The following is an 18,278-nucleotide window of genomic DNA, read 5'->3' as shown; positions in this document are numbered from 1 at the left end:
TATATGGCAGTGGACCATTCAGGGGATTAACAGAAGGGCCTTGGTACTAAAAAAGCCACCAATTTAAACTAAGCTTTGGCAGGGCTGGTTAGATGAGTTGCCCCAAACAGCTTGCTTTCCTTAGTGCCAGAGCAGTGAAAATAGTATAGTAGGCCAGATGCAGTTTAATCGACCTGACATCAAGAATAATGTAATCAGTCATGTGACACAAACAGTAGAGAAGAGTGTCTGGAGTTCCCCGTCCTTTGGGCCTAGGTGCCCAAAGCACACGCTCTGTGTATGAGCAGAGGCAGCCCCTCTTTTGAGGAGCGTAGTTCTGCTATGGGTGGCTAGCACCTACTCGAGCTGGGACGTGGGCCCAACTGCCTGGCTGGTCCCTGGGACTTGTGCTGACTAGGGGCTGGTGAAATAATGTGCATGAACTGATAATTAGACATGAGATTTTATTTTGAAAACTACTAAAATAAATATAACAGTATTCTGTATGGTTGTAGTTTTCTTTCCTTATGGTGCTTCATAAGTAAGGTTAGCATTATTTTGTACTCCACCGAACTCTAAATTCTGACTAGAAATAGAATAGACTGAACTCCATTTGTTGGCCAAAATAACCATTTTTGTGAAATCTTAATATTTTGATGGATATATAATGCGCGCGCGCACATTGTTCCCCAAAAAAGTAGATTTAATTGCTATGTCAAGCACTCAAAACCTAGAAAATATCAGAGTTAAGGTCACCTTTTAATACAGCCTCCTTGTGTTAATGCTTTTTGATACAATCCTTAATTACATGGTCATGCAGCCATTTATTTTTTTAATGTTTTTATTTATTTATTTTTTTTATTATTACAATGCATAAAGAAGCATACATCTAAGTGTCTCTACTTCACATTTTTCCCTTGTGTTTAAAGGTTTTAAGAGTCTATACTGAAGGGCATGCATAATTTAATGGGAATAATAACACAAACAAATGTAGACTGGCTCTTGCTTCCTTTCTTACTATGAGCCAGAAAAAATTAGTCTTCTTTAATTCTGTAGTCTGAGAATTGTTCCTAAGAGATTTGATTTGAATCAAGTCCTCTGTGTACCTTAGGTTTTGAGCACTTTTCCTGATTTTTAAAACACCACACCTAGTTCTTCTGACGTCAGTGAAAGAACTTCTAATTTTTTTCTTTGGTAGCAAAGATCAAGTTAGAAGCCGAAAATGATATAAAAGCAAAATGCCCTTGATTTGCTATTATTGCTTTCTGAGAATGGGGTTCTGACTGCCCTTGGGCAATTCCTGCAAGCCCCCTCTGAGGTGCTGACATTGAAGACAGGTGGGACTTCTCTAGAAAGAAGATTGTAGGATCAAATAAACAAATGCATTCTTGTAGGGAAGGTTATTGCATCTTTGCCTTCCTGGAAAGATGGTTCTACTAGATTAGAACTTTGGATGGTTCTTTGACAAGGCTGTGCACATAACAACCTTGTCAGAACATGAAAGCAGTAAGGAATAGACTATGTTCAGGGGAGACAGAACCCTTAGAAAAGTGTTTCCCAAAGTTTTGATATCAGACGCACCTATTGTTTTTCATTTAAAATTGGCAGCACACTTCACCCTTAGACCCAAAAAGTGTGGGTCTCTGTCTCTCTCGCACTCACTTTTCTAAAACACATAAACAATAAATTCCCCTGCCAGAGAAAATCGCACCCGTGCTGAGATACTATTAAAAAATAACTTCAAAGGGCACCTATACATGTGACAGGTCTGCTTAGCACAAGTAGGAGCAGACTCGGTTAATCAAGTCTGGTGAGAGTCGTCTGGAGCATGCTAATAAGCACGCTCCAGCAGTCTCCATGTCGCATGTATTCAGCGTCCCTGTGTTTCAAAATGATGGTGGAGGTGCTTTAACTAAAGCTCATTCAATGAGCTTTAGTTAGTGTCCCTGCCGCCATTATAAAGCATGGGATGCTGAACACGCGTGATGCTGCAGGTGCTTTAATCAGAGCAGTGTTCAGAGCTCCACTCTACCCCAAAGCACATCTATACATGCCCTAAGCTTTCTGAATCCCCAGTGAGGGAGGGCATGGGGGCAAGAGCAGGGGCCAGGGTGAGCGGGGCTTCTGCCAGGACTGGTGGTGGGACAATCAGAGCCCGAGTGGCTTGTTCAGGGGCATGGGGTGCTCCCACTGCTGCGTGTACCCCAGTGGAGTTCTGGGGGGCACATCCCTCCCCATCTGCACGTGGGGTGGAGGTGGCCACCGCTGCATGCCACACCCCGTTCCCTGCTGCTGCTGCCCTGAGAGCTGCATAATGCCACACGTGTCCAGCCGTGGGGCAGGCAGGGGGCACAGCGCAGCCCAGCAGCGGCAGGCACGTGGCACTGTGCTGCTCCACTCCACTCTCGAGGCAGCTGCAGCAGAGAACAAAGCACAGCGGCAGCTGCCTCCGCCCCACATAGATGGGTGGGCATGTGCCCCCCAGATCCCCTGCGGGGGCATGCACAGTGGCAGGAGCCCCACCCCCCTGCATCCCTGGATGAGCTGCCTGAGCCCTGCCCATTCCACCACCCAGCCTGGCTGGGGCCCCACCCTCTCAACCCCCACTCCCGTCCCCAATACCAGGGCTCCTTCCCCTTCACAGAATAGATTGACACTTGCCTGCCATGCTGGGCAGCCAGTGATGGACATGCCAGGCTACAATCCTGGCTCTGTGCATGCCCTTCCCCACCCCTGCTGCAGCCACCTGGAGCCTGTGGCTGGGCTGCCTTAGGGCCCTATCTGCTGCCCTGACTTAGGGGCAGCTGGGCCCCATTAGCCCCGGCCTTCTGCCACCTATGCCTTGCTGTACCCTGCTCTTTCCACTGTTCTCCATGCCAACCTCTAGTCTGTACCACAGGGGGCAAGGACAGGGGGCAGCACCTACTGCTGAGGCTACTCTTGTAGGGTCTCGCACATTGGCGACCACCCCTGCTGGCCCTGGGAGCATGGGAGGGTGGAGGGATGAGTTGGGCTGCAAAGCACAGCTCCATCTGTACATCTTCCTGCCCACCCTCTGGCAGCAGTGTGGGACCAGCATAGGGGCTGCCTGGGGGTGGGGAAGCATGGTGTAAGGCAGCAGAGGAGCAACTGCAGGCACTGCTGGAGTAGCTGGGGCAAGTACAGGGTGCCAGGTGGGGAAGGAGAGCATTTACCTCCTCACACCTGGGGATCCTATGCCATGTTTCCATTGCTCTCGGAGCACACCCTTTGCAAATCGCTACCTCAGAAAATTAGTTGCCAAACTCTAAAGAAATCTCTGCTGAGCTTGCATGAGCTATGATTTTTCTGAAGTGTTATTTTGCTAAATTTTAGCTTTTTTTTTTTTTTTTTTTTTTTTTTTTTTTTTTTTTTTTTTTTTTTTTTTTTTTTTTTTTTTTTTTTTTTTTTTTTTTTTTTTTTTTTTTTTTTTTTTTTTTTTTTTTTTTTTTTTTTTTTTTTTTTTTTTTTTTTTTTTTTTTTTTTTTTTTTTTTTTTTTTTTTTTTTTTTTTTTTTTTTTTTTTTTTTTTTTTTTTTTTTTTTTTTTTTTTTTTTTTTAATGAGGACAGCAAAATGCACATCCCAGACATCTGGACAACACCCGCCCCCTGCAAAACTTCTAGTCTTTGCCTACAAATCTGGGAGCAAGAGAACTTCTTAACAAAAGAATGTTAAGTATTATTGCAATAGGAGCCCCAACCCCATATTTTTCCAGATCTCATTCTTGGAAGCTATTGATTTGGTTTAAGTTAAAAACAAATTTAGCATCTGAGCAAGGATCTCAAGGTTATGGTTTGAGTTAAGTACCTGTCATATTTGTTCAGCATGGTCACTTTGGGACCTAGCCTAGGGACAGTATATAGGTAAAGCTAAGTTGTCATATGCAACCAATAACTTTCAGATTCACACATGTATGTTTCAAAATTATATAAATTGCATAGTTTTCTGTTCACAAAAAATGGGCAGTCTGGGAAAAAAAACTGTCTTGCCTAGGGAAAAGTGTTTCCATGGCTCATGCGTAAGGCTACTTTTTCAGATTTGCATTTACAGGTTAGCCAGCAGAGGGCACCCTGAAGCTTTATATCTCTTTAAGCTTGGTACTTTGAAGCATAAAGTATAATATGCTTTCACTTTTCTCTCCAGTCACTCTGCCTTGAAACTATGTGTCGCTAGGAGCAAGTTTAGTAACTTTAAGAAGCTAAGATTGATTAGCTTGTGATTTTTCAAAATATTGACCCAACATCTATGCTAAAAAAAAAAAAAAATGCAATGCAGTGAACCAAAGGGCCCAGTTTTGCTGTTTTAGTCAAGTATCTAAAAAACAAAACCCCAAGAATGTAAACAAAATGCAGAAACAGAAAAGTCAAGAAGATTAAAGATTTAGTTTTAGAGTAAGAAGTAAAATTCCTGCCCTAACTATAATATATAATTGATTTGCTGAAAGCCAGTTGGAGCTGCAGATAAAGAACTTAAAGAAAGTCACAGTCTCTTCCTTAGTTGCACAGGTTAAGACTCAAATCCTGCAATGAGCTGCATGCAAAAGGACTTCTACCAGCATCTTCAGAGATGCAAGGGTCCACATGTACAGAGTTCATTGCATGGCTGGACATAGAAGATCACATACTGGAACCCCTCATAGAAAGAATTCACACAGAGTAGGAGTGGGAATGACCCACCCTGAGACATAGGCTGGGAGGTGGGTGAGAGCTGGGGCCTTGTTGCCCCTGCCTTGTGTCTGTGTCAGGGACCCTAAGTGTCAGCCCAGCCAGGACTAATTGAACAGATTTGGCCAGCTGACTGCAGCTCTTTCAGTCCCATTCTGGCTGATTAACCAGCTGGTCACTGTTGGGACTTCCTGACTAGCTTCTGGGGATAGCTGCCTTCATGTTTAAGTCCACCTGTGGCAGCAGGCTGCAAGCCAGCCAACCGTTCTGCCTGCCTGAAGGTCTTCTATTGGGATCCTGTGCTCTTGGGTCTCTGACTTCTGACCCTGCTTAGCAATACTTCTAGGCTCTGGCTCTTTGCAAGTCTGTCTTGGCTTTGATAACTCTATCTCTGACCCCAGGACCCAGTCTCAGCCTGTGCCCTGGACTCCATTTCTGGAATTCTGCCTTGGTTTGGGTACCTTGCACACTAGTTCCCATTTTTGGCTCTGTCTGGGTGGCCTACCCACTTGGCCAGACCATCTGTGCCTCAGTCCTTACAGTCTCCCTGGCAGTACTGAGAGAGTGCCTGAAATAGGCACCAGCTGCCACCATGAAGTACCATGTCCATAGGCTGGATCAATAGGTTCCTGTGCTGTATCCAGCCTGTGGGCCATAGTCTGCAACCTCTTACATACCAAGTTCTTCATGCAAAAGTTGCAGGATTGACCTCAGGGTAAAACAGAAAGTGCCACCAGAGAAAAAAAATGAAAATAAAGTACTTTCTTTTTTGCAAGTAGATGCCCTGCAGCAAAATCAACATGGCCAACGGCTTCCAGAATGTCTTAACTTGGGGTGGCCTCGGTACATGAGTGTACATGACTACTTAGTTTATCACTTTGGCTGGTGGCTGTATTTGTTTCTCATGGCAAGCTGGGAAGCTAGAATTAGTCAGACAACACTTTAATATTGGAACTTGTTGAGCTGAAATGGATATCTTAGTAGAAACATTTTAATTAGCTGTGGCAGAGGACTTGGGAAGACTTTTTTGAGTCTGAGACTGCCTGCTGTGTCTAATAAGTGAGGGCACTTCTCTGACCAGATCCTCACTTTCCCTTCTCTCTTTCTCTACTAATGAATAGAGGAGAGTGGATTAATCATGGTAGGAAGCTCCAGCAGTAAGGGCAGAATTGCTGTTTGATGGCCAGAACCAGAGGGATTAATAAGCAATAAATATGTGCTTCTTAGAGGCATTTGGTATTTTGCCTAAACAGGTAATATTAGTTGATTATAAAGCTTGTAAGTTTGTAAACTGCAAATGTAACTTGTCTGTCATAAGTTTAACCAAAATGATAAAATTAACTGTTCGTGGAACTGACTGGGCCCCATAGGCAAAGCTGTAGATGCAAGATTAGCTGACCTAACTGTTTCTGCTTGGGGTTCAGCTTTGATGATAAACTGTATCCAACTGCCTGGCATACCCAACACATTCCAGGAAAGCACATCCCAAGAAAGCACATTCAAATGAAACCTAAAAGGGGTTGGGGCTTAGACAGAGCAATGTTAATTTCAAACCTAAAGGTGCTGCATTATAATTTGCTTATTGGATAAACCCGAGTTTGGGTAGTAACCTTTTATGATAATTTTTAACACCTTTCAATCCCATAGGGTAACAGCTATAGGGCAACATTGTGAGTGGCTCTAAAGCCAACAGATTAGCATAAGACTAGGTATAAAAAGTGCATGCATCAGGTAAGCAGCAGGAAGGAGGGAACAGAATGGTCACTGCTGTTCCACGCCCAGACCCCAGGCTCCCGGTGTGAGTGAGGATCGAATCCTGATCAAGGGACCATCCCCAGTAATCCCTCTGACAGCGTCGATTATCAGGGATGCCTGACTTCACTAGAATTACTTGATGTGTACCTGGCATTGAGGGACTACCGATGAGTTGCCAACCCCTGTCTGTCTGTCTGTCTGTCTGTCTATCTGTTGTTTTGAACAGCCCAGTGGCTAATACCCTCGCAGTGCCCAGTTGGCCTGTGACAGAATTGATCTATCTATCTGTTGTTGTTATCTGTTATTTACTATTAGCTCTTTAATACTGCATTTTCTGTTAACTGTTGTGTGTGTGTGTGTAAGCTATAATAAATTTGCCTTTACTTCACTCCCAACTTTGCCTCCTCGATCCGAAACTGAATCAAACAGCCCAGTTGGCCTGTGATAAAATTGATACACTCACAGTGCCCAGCTGGCCTGTGACATTGGTGACATGAGAAGACTGGTGAAGAACCCACAGAGTGGGAAGATGGTGGTTACCAGGCAGCTTCAGAGGAGAAAGGAGACGGAGGCAGGATCACAGGGAGAAAGAAAGGACCCTTGCCAAGATCACCGGAGAAAGAGGGGCACAGACAGATTGTGAAGAAATGGGCATGAAATTCAAGCATGAAATGTTACTCAGGAATGTTCAGAGAGACATTTCTGTCTTGGTAGCAGGTCAGGGGTAAGAAGAGCATTTGGGAAATCAATAGCAAAAAAAGGATAAGGAAGATAATGAGAAATCTAGATCTATGAAATGAGGCACTTTATTTTGAAGAGAAAAGAAGGAAAAAATCCAGAGAGAGAGAAAAAGAAAGGCAGGCAGCTAATGCCCCCTCTGCTGGAAAATGGGTATGAGTTCAGCCACAGAGATCTCGCAGGATGAGCTTATGGTATTCAACTGGGACTTGGGAGACCTGGTTGAGATCCTGGCTTTGACACCAACTTCTGGAGCCAATGCAGAGGGAGACCTTGGCGCACACCTACCTTAAGTATACCAGGTTGCAGCTCCTTTAACACCTCATCCAGAACCTCCTGCTGAGGGTCTGGCTCCGCTGCCCCCTGCACCCTCTTCATATACAGGCAGTCCTCAACTTACAGCGCTCCGACTTGTGGTGATCCGCACTTGCGGCGCTCTGCCACTTGCACCTATGTCATTACTTATGGTGCTGGATCCTTGCACTTACGGCATGCCAGCGCCGTACGTCATCCAGTCAGTCTGCTCCTCGTGTGCTCCTGCTTCCTGATGTGCTCTGGCGCATAAGTTTCTTGTATTCTTATAGTCTTTGGATTCTTGTATATTCAGCTGATGTTTCTTAGTGCAGGGGTTTCTGCTTCCTGATGTTTCTTATATTCAGTCCTTAAAAATGGCTGATAAAAGAAAAAGGCGGTGCTCTAGCAATGGTGACAGCTTTGATAAGAAACAGAGAAAAGCCATCACATTAGAGGTGAAAGCTAACGTGATCAAGCTTAGCAAGAGTGGTTTGTCCCAAACTGAAATTGGTAGGCAATTGGACCTAGCTCATATTACTGTGCAAACTATTATTAGAGAAAAGGAAAGAATAAGTGGTGAAATTAAAAGCGTGGTCTCATTATAATCCACTAATGTAAAGCAATGTGCCAGACTTGTGGCTGAGATGGAAAGACTTTTGATTTTTGTGGATTCGGGATCAATCTCAGCGCTGTGTGCCTTCTGAGTTTAGCCTCCAAGCCAAGGCTTTGAGTCTTTGATGCTGTGAAGTAACAACGTGGTGAGGGATCCAAGGATGAAAAATTCAGTGCAATTAAGGGTTGGTTCAAGTGTTTTAAGGCAGGTATGCCTTGCATAACATCAGGGTGCAAGGTGAAGCTGCTAGTGCTGATGAGATTGCAGCTCAAGATTTTCCTAAAAAATTGGCTAAAATCATTGAAAAGGGAGGTTATTGTGCTAGGCAAGTCTTCAATGTTGACGAGACCGGGCTGTTCTGGAAGAAAATGCCTTCCAGGATGTGCTTCACCCAACAAGAAAAAAATTATGCCTGGTTTTAAAGCAGCTAAAGATAGGCTTACCCTTTTGCTCGGTTCAAATGCTGAGGGTGATTTCAAGCTCAAACCCGAGCTTGTATACCACTCTGAAAATCCCAAAGCACTTAAGGGTTATGTTAAAGGCAACCTTCCAGTCATCTGGAAATCAAATCGTAAAGCTTGGTTGACTGGGGCCCTTTTTGAGGAATGGTTCACTGACTATTTTGTGCCAGCTGTTCAGAATTATTGTGAGAAGAACAACCTTGCGCATAAGGCACTGTTTATTTTAGACAATGCCCCTGGACATCCTGCACACCTTGCAGATTTAGACCCTAACATCAAGGTTGTTTTCTTGCCCCTCAACACAACATCATTCCTCCAGCTGATGTACCAGGGGGTCATTTAATTTTTTAAGGCTTACTACCTTAGAAGAACCTTTGCCCGGGCCATCGGTATCACAGACCAGGAAGGTGGGCCAACCCTCAAGGAATTCTGGAAGCGCTTCAACATCCTGGATACAGTGAAGAACATTGGAGAATCTTGGAAGGAGTCTAAGGAATCCAACCTCAATGGTGTCTGGAAAAAACTTTTGTCCAGAATTTGTTTCTGATTTCCAAGGATTTGAAGACCAAGTGGATGAAGTAACTGCTGATGTTGTGAAGAGGGCTGGCCAGCTACAGCTAGAAGTTGAAACAGAAGATGTTGAGGAGCTGCTGGCCTCTCGTTCCCAGGAACTGACCAATGAAGAACTTGTCTGTCTTGAGGAGACAAGGAAGGCAGAAAATCAGGCCCAGATTCAAGACGGTCCTGCTCAAGGTACCATGACAGCAAAGCAGGTAAGTGAGGCCTTCAAGCATTTGGAAGCTGTAATAGCAGTTTTTGAAAAAATGAATCCCAACCTCGAACGCAGCTCAGAGACCAACAACCTGATCTCTAAATCCTGTGTGTGCTACAGGGAAACTTACAATGAGAAAAAGAGGGCAGCAAAACCAACGTTCCTGGATCAATTTCTCAAAAAGCCATCGAGTGGCCCTAAGTCTCCCCCCCCAAAGAATCCCATTCCATGATCCTGGGGAAGGTGTTCCTTCACCTTCTGATTTTAAGTAAAATTAAATGGTTGATTTAAACGTGGTGTTTATGGTCATTTCTATAAAAAGTTGGGCATCAGGCCCTCGGTCAGGAATGTAACTCCCTGTTGTAACATTGTTTCTATAGGAGAATCAGATTCGACTTACCTCATTTCGACTTACAGAGCCTTTTTGAGGAACGTAACCCACTTTAAGTGCGAGGACTGCCTGTATGTACTCCCTGGCCATGGCCCCACCATAGGGTTGCCAACTCTCCAGGATTGCTCTGGAGTCTCCAGGAATTGGATATAATCTCCAGGAGACTGCTGAGAGTCACCTTGGGAGAGAAATGATAGATAGGGCATTCATTAAAATAAATATTAAATGTTGGATCCAATTTATACAGTAGTCCAGTAGGTTTTTTTTTAAATGTAATTGTAATGTACATTTGCTTCCTGAGTACAATGCAGTAGAGCAGTCATTAATGTCATTACATCATGTGATGAAACCTCCCAGAATAGATTCAGAGTTGGCAACCCTACCCCATGAAGTCTCCGGACCTCCTGGTCAACCTCCTGTTAGCTTTAGCTAAGCTGGGAAAGAAGGATGCTTTGGCTGAGCGGACCCCTGGTGAATGGGGCCATCTGTCAGTCTGTCATCCACTTGTGTTTCCAAGCAGAATTTCACTGTGGGGTGTCCACTGGCTCCTTGGATTTGTTTCAGGGCCAGGGGCTGCTGGCCAGTGTGCTCTGCTTGGTGTCTCCCCTTAGAGCACTTGTTATTAACTTTCACCCACACTCCCGTCCCTCTTTTCACATTTGTTGTCCCACAAAAATCAGTTGTTGTGTCCCCAGTTGCTTTCCTAATTAATGGAGACTCAAAGTTTTCCTGGTGGGGCCACCAAACCACAGCACAACAACAAATAGGCTAGCAAACTAACCCAATTTCATAACATTTTGTACAGCATATCCGTAATTATGATAATAAATATACAAAATATGAGGGGCAATTTTACATGATACAAGGTGTGTTTACTCCTCGATCCCAGCTAGCAAGGGGAGCTTCCCTTTCTATAGGTCTAGCTGGGAGGGAAACTTTTACCCTGGGATTCCCTCTTGGGGTGGGGGAGGGGAGTTGCGAAATGCCTCCCCTGCAGGACCCGACTCCACCAGCGACTTGCAGTTTTCTTTGAGGAGCCATCGACTGGGCCTCGGAGCCTTTCACTCAATCAGAGGCCCCTCCAGTGTTGTCTCACTCTGAGACCTCCCCTCCTGGCCCTGTGCCCTGCTTTGGGCACCAAGGGTTCTTCCAGCTCTCATGGGGGGAGGAATCCAGCCACTGCTGGCTAGGTTTACTTAGCCTTATGCCTAGGCCTCCCCTTTCCCAGGCCCTGCTATAGACTGGGGCTCTTTCAGTTCTTGGCTGGGCCACACTGCGGGGCTCCGGTTATCTGGCTTACGCTGGGGCTAACCTGAGCAGCCTTAAACTGTTCCCAGGCCTGGTTTTCCATGTGCTGGTCTGCACACCACTCTGTCCAGCCCTCTGCTGAGGATGCAGGCTCAAGATGCCTCGACACGGCTCCCAGAGCCTGAGCCCTGCGCGCTGGCCTGTGCACTGCTGGGGCAAAGAAGGGATCCCATGGAGGCTCTTCCCTCTCCAATGTCTCTCTCCATGAGCATGCTGGGATTTAATCCACACTGGAGGCCCCACCCCTGAAGTCTGCCACACCTGCAAAGCACAGTATTCAGTTAGGTCCAGGGGCTCCTTGCCCCCACCCCACTCTGAGCAGGGGCAGGGCAAGCCCCTCCCAGCTGTTACGTGATTGGTGGAACATTTGTACCAATCTGAAGTGTCCTTCTCCAAGCCGGGTTTGCCAGGCAAAAGCAGTGAGCCTGCCACAGGTGCAGAAAGTACTGCTGTGTTACAAGTGAATAATAAAAAGGGGACTGCCTCATAAAGAAGCATTTTAGGTTTTCTGAATGGGTCGCAGGATCCACTGTGAAAAATTAAAGAAGAAAATTATTATTAGGGGGTCGGACTAATTATTATTAGGGGGTCAGACTCGATGATCTATTGAGGTCCCTTCCGACCCTAACATCTATGAATCTAAAAAGGGAGAGAGGTGCATGTCATTTCTTCTGGCCTTACAGTGCTTCTGGGTTATACCTGTTGCATAAATATTTGCCATATTGAGGCTGCCACTCTTCCATTTTTGATGTCTTCCCATTAATGAAATTTTAAATGAGTAATAAAAGATGCAGACAGAAGTGACAATTTTTGCCTGATCTGGCTCCAAAAAGCAGTTCATAGATGTGACCAAACACAAGTGCACAGCTGCAAACGGCTTAAAAAATGGCTAGTCAGGTGAAAATCTGATGCCTTTATTGCAGGCGTCAGATAAAGAGGATACAAAATGTCTTTTGTAACTTTTGTCTGGAGCTCCCAGCCTGTCTCCGTTTTCAGAATGGGATGGGGGACAGGGAGTGGAGGGAGTTCAGTCTGGGGTTTTTCAGCCCTCACTGGAGGGTGGAGTGGGTGTATTGCAGCCTTTCCAAGGTGCAGGACTCTAATTCACTCACCCCACCCTTCAGCACCAGCTGGGGAATGAGCTCCCTATGCTGCCTTTCCCCCTTCCCATTCTGAAAACAGTGAGCATTGGCAAAGACCCTGCATGTTGCTTTAGGAACCTGGCTGCAGGCTCCCAGCCCCAGCAGGATTCCCCTCCCCCTGGAAGCAGCAGTGAACTTCTGGTTGATCCGGGGTAACCGTCTAACTCAGATCACTTTGCAAAAATCATTCTGAGTTACAGCTGGGAGCTGCACTTCCGTCTGCACCCTAAATGTGTAACTCAAGTGAAGTCTGATTTCTAATGCATAGGTCTGACTTCATGAAAACCCTTTGCAGACAAAAAATTCATTTCACCATGCTATCACAAGCCAGACCCAAGGAACCACTGGGAAGTTCACTCCATGAAATGCTGTAGTTAGGGCAAAATGCTTGTTTTAGTAAAACGACTAGTCAAGTTAACTAAATTCCTTTCAGTTCTAGGAAGGCTGTGTTCATTTATGCTTATTTTATTATAAGTTTCTTACTATTCAGTTTGTGAGGTTTGATAGGATTGCTGCTAAAAAAACAAACAAAAAAACCCTAATTTTTGTAATTGGGTAGTGACAGGCAGTGAAGAAACTTGCTATGCTGAGAGGCCAGATGCCTGAGAAAATGGTTTTATGGATGGAGGCAAAAAAGCCCAAAGAAATTAGATTTCAGAAAGGATAAAGTGTGGTGCATGTTAAAAATTCTTTGCTATTCCTTTTGTTACCCATCTCACCTTGTGTTAGGTTCGTGTTGCTTTTACTTCTCTGTTCAATGGGGTATGGGAAAGTATTGCCCTTTAAGCAGCAATGTGAGGGAGAACAGGGCCTGGTTGCCTAATAATTCCTCTTGTGAGGGAGTGAGATAGCAAGTTAGCTGAAAGATGAATGGCAAGGGTGGTATAGGGCTCCCAGAACCTGATCCTGGCCCCATGCCATTCATCTGGCCCACAAGGCCAAAACTGTGAGTGCCTCTGTCCCATACTGTCCCATACTATTCACTTGAGTGCTGCTTTTGGACATCTACAAACAAATAAAGACAGGTAGCTATCCTGAGGAACACTGACTGTGCTGAAGCCCCCTTTTTATTGGAATTAAAACAAGGGGGCACATTTTTATAGAAGGGGAAACCCCTGCACAGAAGTTTGGCTGCTACAAGTAGTTAATGTTATATGCAATTCTGGGTCCAGTTTTTCATTAGAGATGTATTTTCCCTCTTGCCTCCCTTTTCCTCACTGTGCTGCTTCATTTTCTGCTTTACACGAAACAGGACCTAATAAATGTCATCTGAACTAAACTTTCAAACTCAAGATATTTGAGCATGACTTGAAATAGTCAAAATCATGTTGACTTCATTGAGGTAGAAAGGAGTGGAAATCTAGTAAAAGCCCAAATCCAACTGAGCACATGAACTTTTAGATGCTCAGCTAAATCTCAAGACCAATCAGACAGTGATCAAATAGAACTTTCTGAGATATTCTTATTACTTATGGTGTCACTAGTAGATGGTGTCAGGCATGTTGAGTGGTGACTGAGACTGCCAGTGTTAAACTAAAACTCAGTCTTAATTATAGTCTTTATAATTGTGTGTGTGTCATTTTTGTCTGCCTGTCTGTCTATGAATACACAAAGTAGATTGAATTTTCAGTAAAATGAAAACACTTCTCCGGAAGACGGTCCCAGATCCTGTGAACCCTGCCTCATAGAAGTAATTCCATTGTCTTAGATGGAAGGGAAGGAAATAGAGGGCTAAACCACACTGAAGGGTTGAACTTGGGATCATATAGCTGTCATTGCAATGACATTTTATGCAATGATAAACCTCTGTTGCTGCGAATGCCTAGGCACCCAAGCACAAGCAGTCACCATCCCTTTTATTAAACCTACTTTCTTCGACCCCCATGCATTAACCTTTTGGATCTCTTAGGAAACATCAGCAGTTTTATTCTATCCAGGAGTGTTTCAGCCTGGCTTTCTTGGAGGTGCAGACCAGTTCACACTGACAATTTCTACCTTGGCATTGTGATACCTGAGTCAGATTCCCATTGGCCTGTGAAAGAGGTGTCCTTAGATGATGCTCAGACTCATCTGCCATATAAAAGCAGCTGTGCTTCAATATAGTGAGTGTTGTTAAAGATTAACTGAAGAGAATTTTTTAAACCCTATAACTTTCTCATCCTCCTCACATCTTAACGTGGCTTCTTTGCTTTGGAGCCATAACAAACTCTTACTGGGAAGTCCACTGGCAACTTGGCCACATCGTGGCTGCCAGCTTTTTACAGCGGTCTCTGATGTTATCCCAGCATCTTGTGATGACTTTTATGCAGGGCTACTTGAAGTTCTCCTAATGTCAGCCCTCTGGGTCAACTACAGAGTAGTAAATTACATTTTCCAAAATATCAATATCTCGTTAAAAGACAGCTATTTATTGATTTCATGTCCTAACTTGATTTTGGAAGTTCCAAATGTTGACAAAACATCTGCCCTATAACAGTCTTCTCATTAGGGAAAGCAACTGGTGTGCCATTTATAGCAAGTATAAATTAATCAGATGAAGAACCCAGAACACTTGCCCAAACTAAACCAGCAGTAAAGTTTTATTAGGTGTTTAACAAGCCAACACATTACTGATTCAGCTGGGATGTTCTAAATATCTAGCATAATCTATTAAGCATTTCAGTCCCTAACTAGATCAGACATATTCTCCATAAATTTAATATTTCTTTTTTTATATTTTCATTAATTACATTTCTATCAGCTACTGAAATTTAGGAAGCAGATTTAGTTTCAACTGACAAAAGTTAGAAGAACTTTGGTCACTAATTCCATTTTGTAAGTGACAGAGGAAAAGAGCAAATGACTATGTGAATTCTTTGAATAGGGGGCTAGTTTAGCTATAGTTGTGTATTGGCTTCTCTTGCATTTGAGAAGAGCATAGCACGGGTTTGTTGCGGGTAGGTCTTGCTTGACCAATCTCATTTCCTTCTATGACCAGGTGACCTATCACCTGGACAAGGGAGAAGAGATTACTGTTCAACATCTTCATTAATGATATGGACACTGGAGTCAGAAGCGGACTGGCCAAGTTCGCCGATGACACCAAACTTTGGGGCAAAGCATCCACACCAGAAGACAGGCAGGTTATCCAGGCTGACCTGGACAGGCTCAGCAAGTGGGCGGACGAGAATCTGATGGTGTTCAACGCCGATAAATGCAAGGTTCTCCACCTTGGGGAAAAAAACCCGCAGCATCCTTATAGGCTCAGCAGTGCTATGTTGGCTAGCACTGTGGAAGAAAGAGACTTGGGGGTCATCATTGACCACAAGTTGAACATGAGCCTGCAATGCGATGCGGCGGCTAGTAAAGCGACCAAAACGCTGGCTTGCATCCATAGATGCTTCTCAAGCAAATCCCGGGATGTCATCCTCCCCTTGTACTCGGCCTTAGTGAGGCCGCAGCTGGAGAACTGTGTCCAGTTTTGGGCTCCACAATTCAAAAAGGATGTGGAGAAGCTTGAGAGAGTCCAGAGAAGAGCCACGCGCATGATCAGAGGTCAGGGAAGCAGACCCTACGATGACAGGCTGAGAGCCCTGGGGCTCTTTAGCCTGAAAAAGCGCAGGCTCAGGGGTGATCTGATGGCCACCTACAAGTTTATCAGGGGTGACCACCAGCATCTGGGGGAACGTTTGTTCACCAGAGCGCCCCAAGGGATGACGAGGTCGAATGGTCACAAACTACTTCAAGATCTTTTCAGGCTGGACATAAGGAAGAATTTCTTTACTGTCCGAGCCCCCAAGGTCTGGAACAGCCTGCCACCGGAGGTGGTTCAAGCGCCTTCATTGAACACCTTCAAGATGAAACTGGATGCTTATCTTGCTGGGATCCTATGACCCCAGCTGACTTCCTGCCCTTTGGGCGGGGGGCTGGACTCGATGATCTTCCGAGGGCCCTTCCAGCCCTGATGTCTATGAAATCTTAAATCACTCAGAGAGAATGCATGACACAAGTCCTCAACCTTTCCAATCTGCTTTAAGTCCTCAGGAGCTTTACATGAGCTAGATCTTAACTACTCTCTGTTTGTTCTGAAAACGAATTCTCTCTGTAAAGGCACTCATGGACTTTGCTGGGTCAGAGATGGATTAGATTAGGCTTTAGCCAACATCCTGTAGCTCAGACTATTCTTAAAGCAATGATTCATAGTCAGAGGAGCTGACAGGAGGATACACATCCTAATGATGTTATAAGCATTGTACATCATCCTCTGTATCAGTCTACAACCATGTCTTGATTTTGTGACTTCACAGGCAGCATGCCACTCTCTAGCACAGGAATCTCCTGCCTCTGTTCCTTTGTGTTACCTCACAAATTCGGCTGTTTTTGTTGCAAGTGCATCAGCATCTGTACAGATGGAAAACAGGGTTCCCCCAAATGTGGGTTTTTACAATTTTAGGGACTCAACCGAGTTCCCATTGTAGTAACTGGGAGACTTCAGCGGGACCTCGATAAGCGTTTTATGTGCATGTGGCATACTTACCTGCTCAAGCCTCGGTGCATCCCGGGCTCGAAAATTCTCAATGCTGAGTAGGTGGAGCCTATCCACCAGTCGGGGGAAAAGTGGGGAAGACCCAGTGCCTCCCCTTTCCTGCAGGGAGGAGGCGAGAAGCCCCCGGACTGAGTTCGGACCTGCATGCTGCAGGTCCACTGGGCTTCAGGGAGTGGAGCCCCCCAAGGGTATAAAAGGAGTGGCATGAGCCACAGAGGACCGCATGGCAAGCAACATTGGAAAGGGAAGAGCCTCCACCAAGATCTCTCTTTTGCCTAGTGGTGTGCAGATCGCTGCATGGGGTTCAGGCTCTGGGAGCCGCGTCGAGGCAGGTCAAGCCTGCATCCCCAGCAGGGGGCTGGACGGAGTGGTGTGCAGACCAGCACAGAGAGCCAGTCCTAAGAGCAGCTTAAGGCTACTCGGGCCCCACACGGTGTGCAGACCAGGACATGGAGAGCCAGCCCTGGGAGCATCTCATGGCTGCTTGGGCCCCACATGGTGTGCAGACCGGGACATGGAGAGCCAGCCCTGGGAGCAGCCCAAGGCTGCTCAGGATAGCCCTCGTGTAAGCCGGATAGCCGGTGCCCTGCAGTGTGGTCCAGCCCAAAAAAACTAAAAGAGCCCCAGAGCCTAGAGCAGGGCTCAGGAAAGGGGAGGCCCAGGTATAAGGCTAGGTAAACCCAGCCAGCAGTAGCTAGATCCCCCCCAAGAACTGGAAGAACCCTTTGTGCCCAAAGCGGGGCACAGGACCCAGAGGGGAGGTCTCACTGTGAAGCAGATGGTGCTGGGAGGGGCCTCTGATTGAGCAGAGGACCCCGAGGCCCGGTTGACAGCTCCTCGAAGAGAACTGTAAGTTGCTGGAGGAGTCAGGTCCCGCAGGGGAGGCGTTGCTGAAATAAGTGCCCTCCTCCCTGCTGGAGGGACGCCCCGAGTGAAAGGTTCCCTCCCAGCTAGACCCATAGGAGGGGAAGCACCCCTTGCTAGCTGAGATCCAGGGGTAGATGCACCTTACATCATGTAAAACTGTGCCTTATATTTTGTAAGATTGTTATCATAATTATGGATATGTCATATAATATGTGATGGGATTGGTTTAGTTTTGTATAATTGGTTTCTCATTGGTGTGCTGCCTGTTCACACTATCCCCTGCACCCCCACCCCTTTTCCTTTTCTACCTGGTTGTACTCTGCTTGTCTGGGTTCCCTGTAAACTACGTGTTGACCCCAACTTACCTGGTTCACCCATTTAGGTATCCACCCCTCCTCCTCGCACAGGCATCCTGAGGACTCACCAATTGCATCAGGCCTCTATAGGGCACAGGGTTGAGAAGGCCATCTCTGAGGTGGGTTGCTCATTGGGACAAGGAGTCCCAGGAGGTGGTTCCTGGCTTACCGTATTGTAAATATTTATCTGTATACCTTTGGTGTTGTTGAATGATATTGTTGGAGATACTTACGGGAAATTTTCTTTTGATACCTATTAAGATACTTACCTATCTATCTATCTATCTATCTATATATATAGGATAAGAATAATGTGTATACTATAATTCAATAAACTGTAAATAATAAAGAGCATTGGTATGGAGTTGACTCTATAGAGGAAAGAGAGACCTGA

The 18,278-nt window shown here is 45.5% G+C and overlaps 1 pseudogene; it reads left to right on the top strand.

Moving 5' to 3' along the window:
* Window positions 1-7,823: 7,823 nt before the first annotated feature.
* LOC106722084 lies at window positions 7,824-9,527 on the top strand (annotated as a pseudogene).
* The last annotated feature ends 8,751 nt before the right edge of the window (window positions 9,528-18,278 follow it).

The sequence above is a fragment of the Alligator sinensis genome, unplaced genomic scaffold (assembly GCF_000455745.1).
Source record: "Alligator sinensis unplaced genomic scaffold, ASM45574v1 scaffold678_1, whole genome shotgun sequence".
NCBI classification, from domain to species: domain Eukaryota; kingdom Metazoa; phylum Chordata; order Crocodylia; family Alligatoridae; genus Alligator; species Alligator sinensis.
The sequence above is the reverse complement of the archived record's forward strand: the minus strand, read 5'-3'. Positions and strand labels throughout refer to the sequence as shown.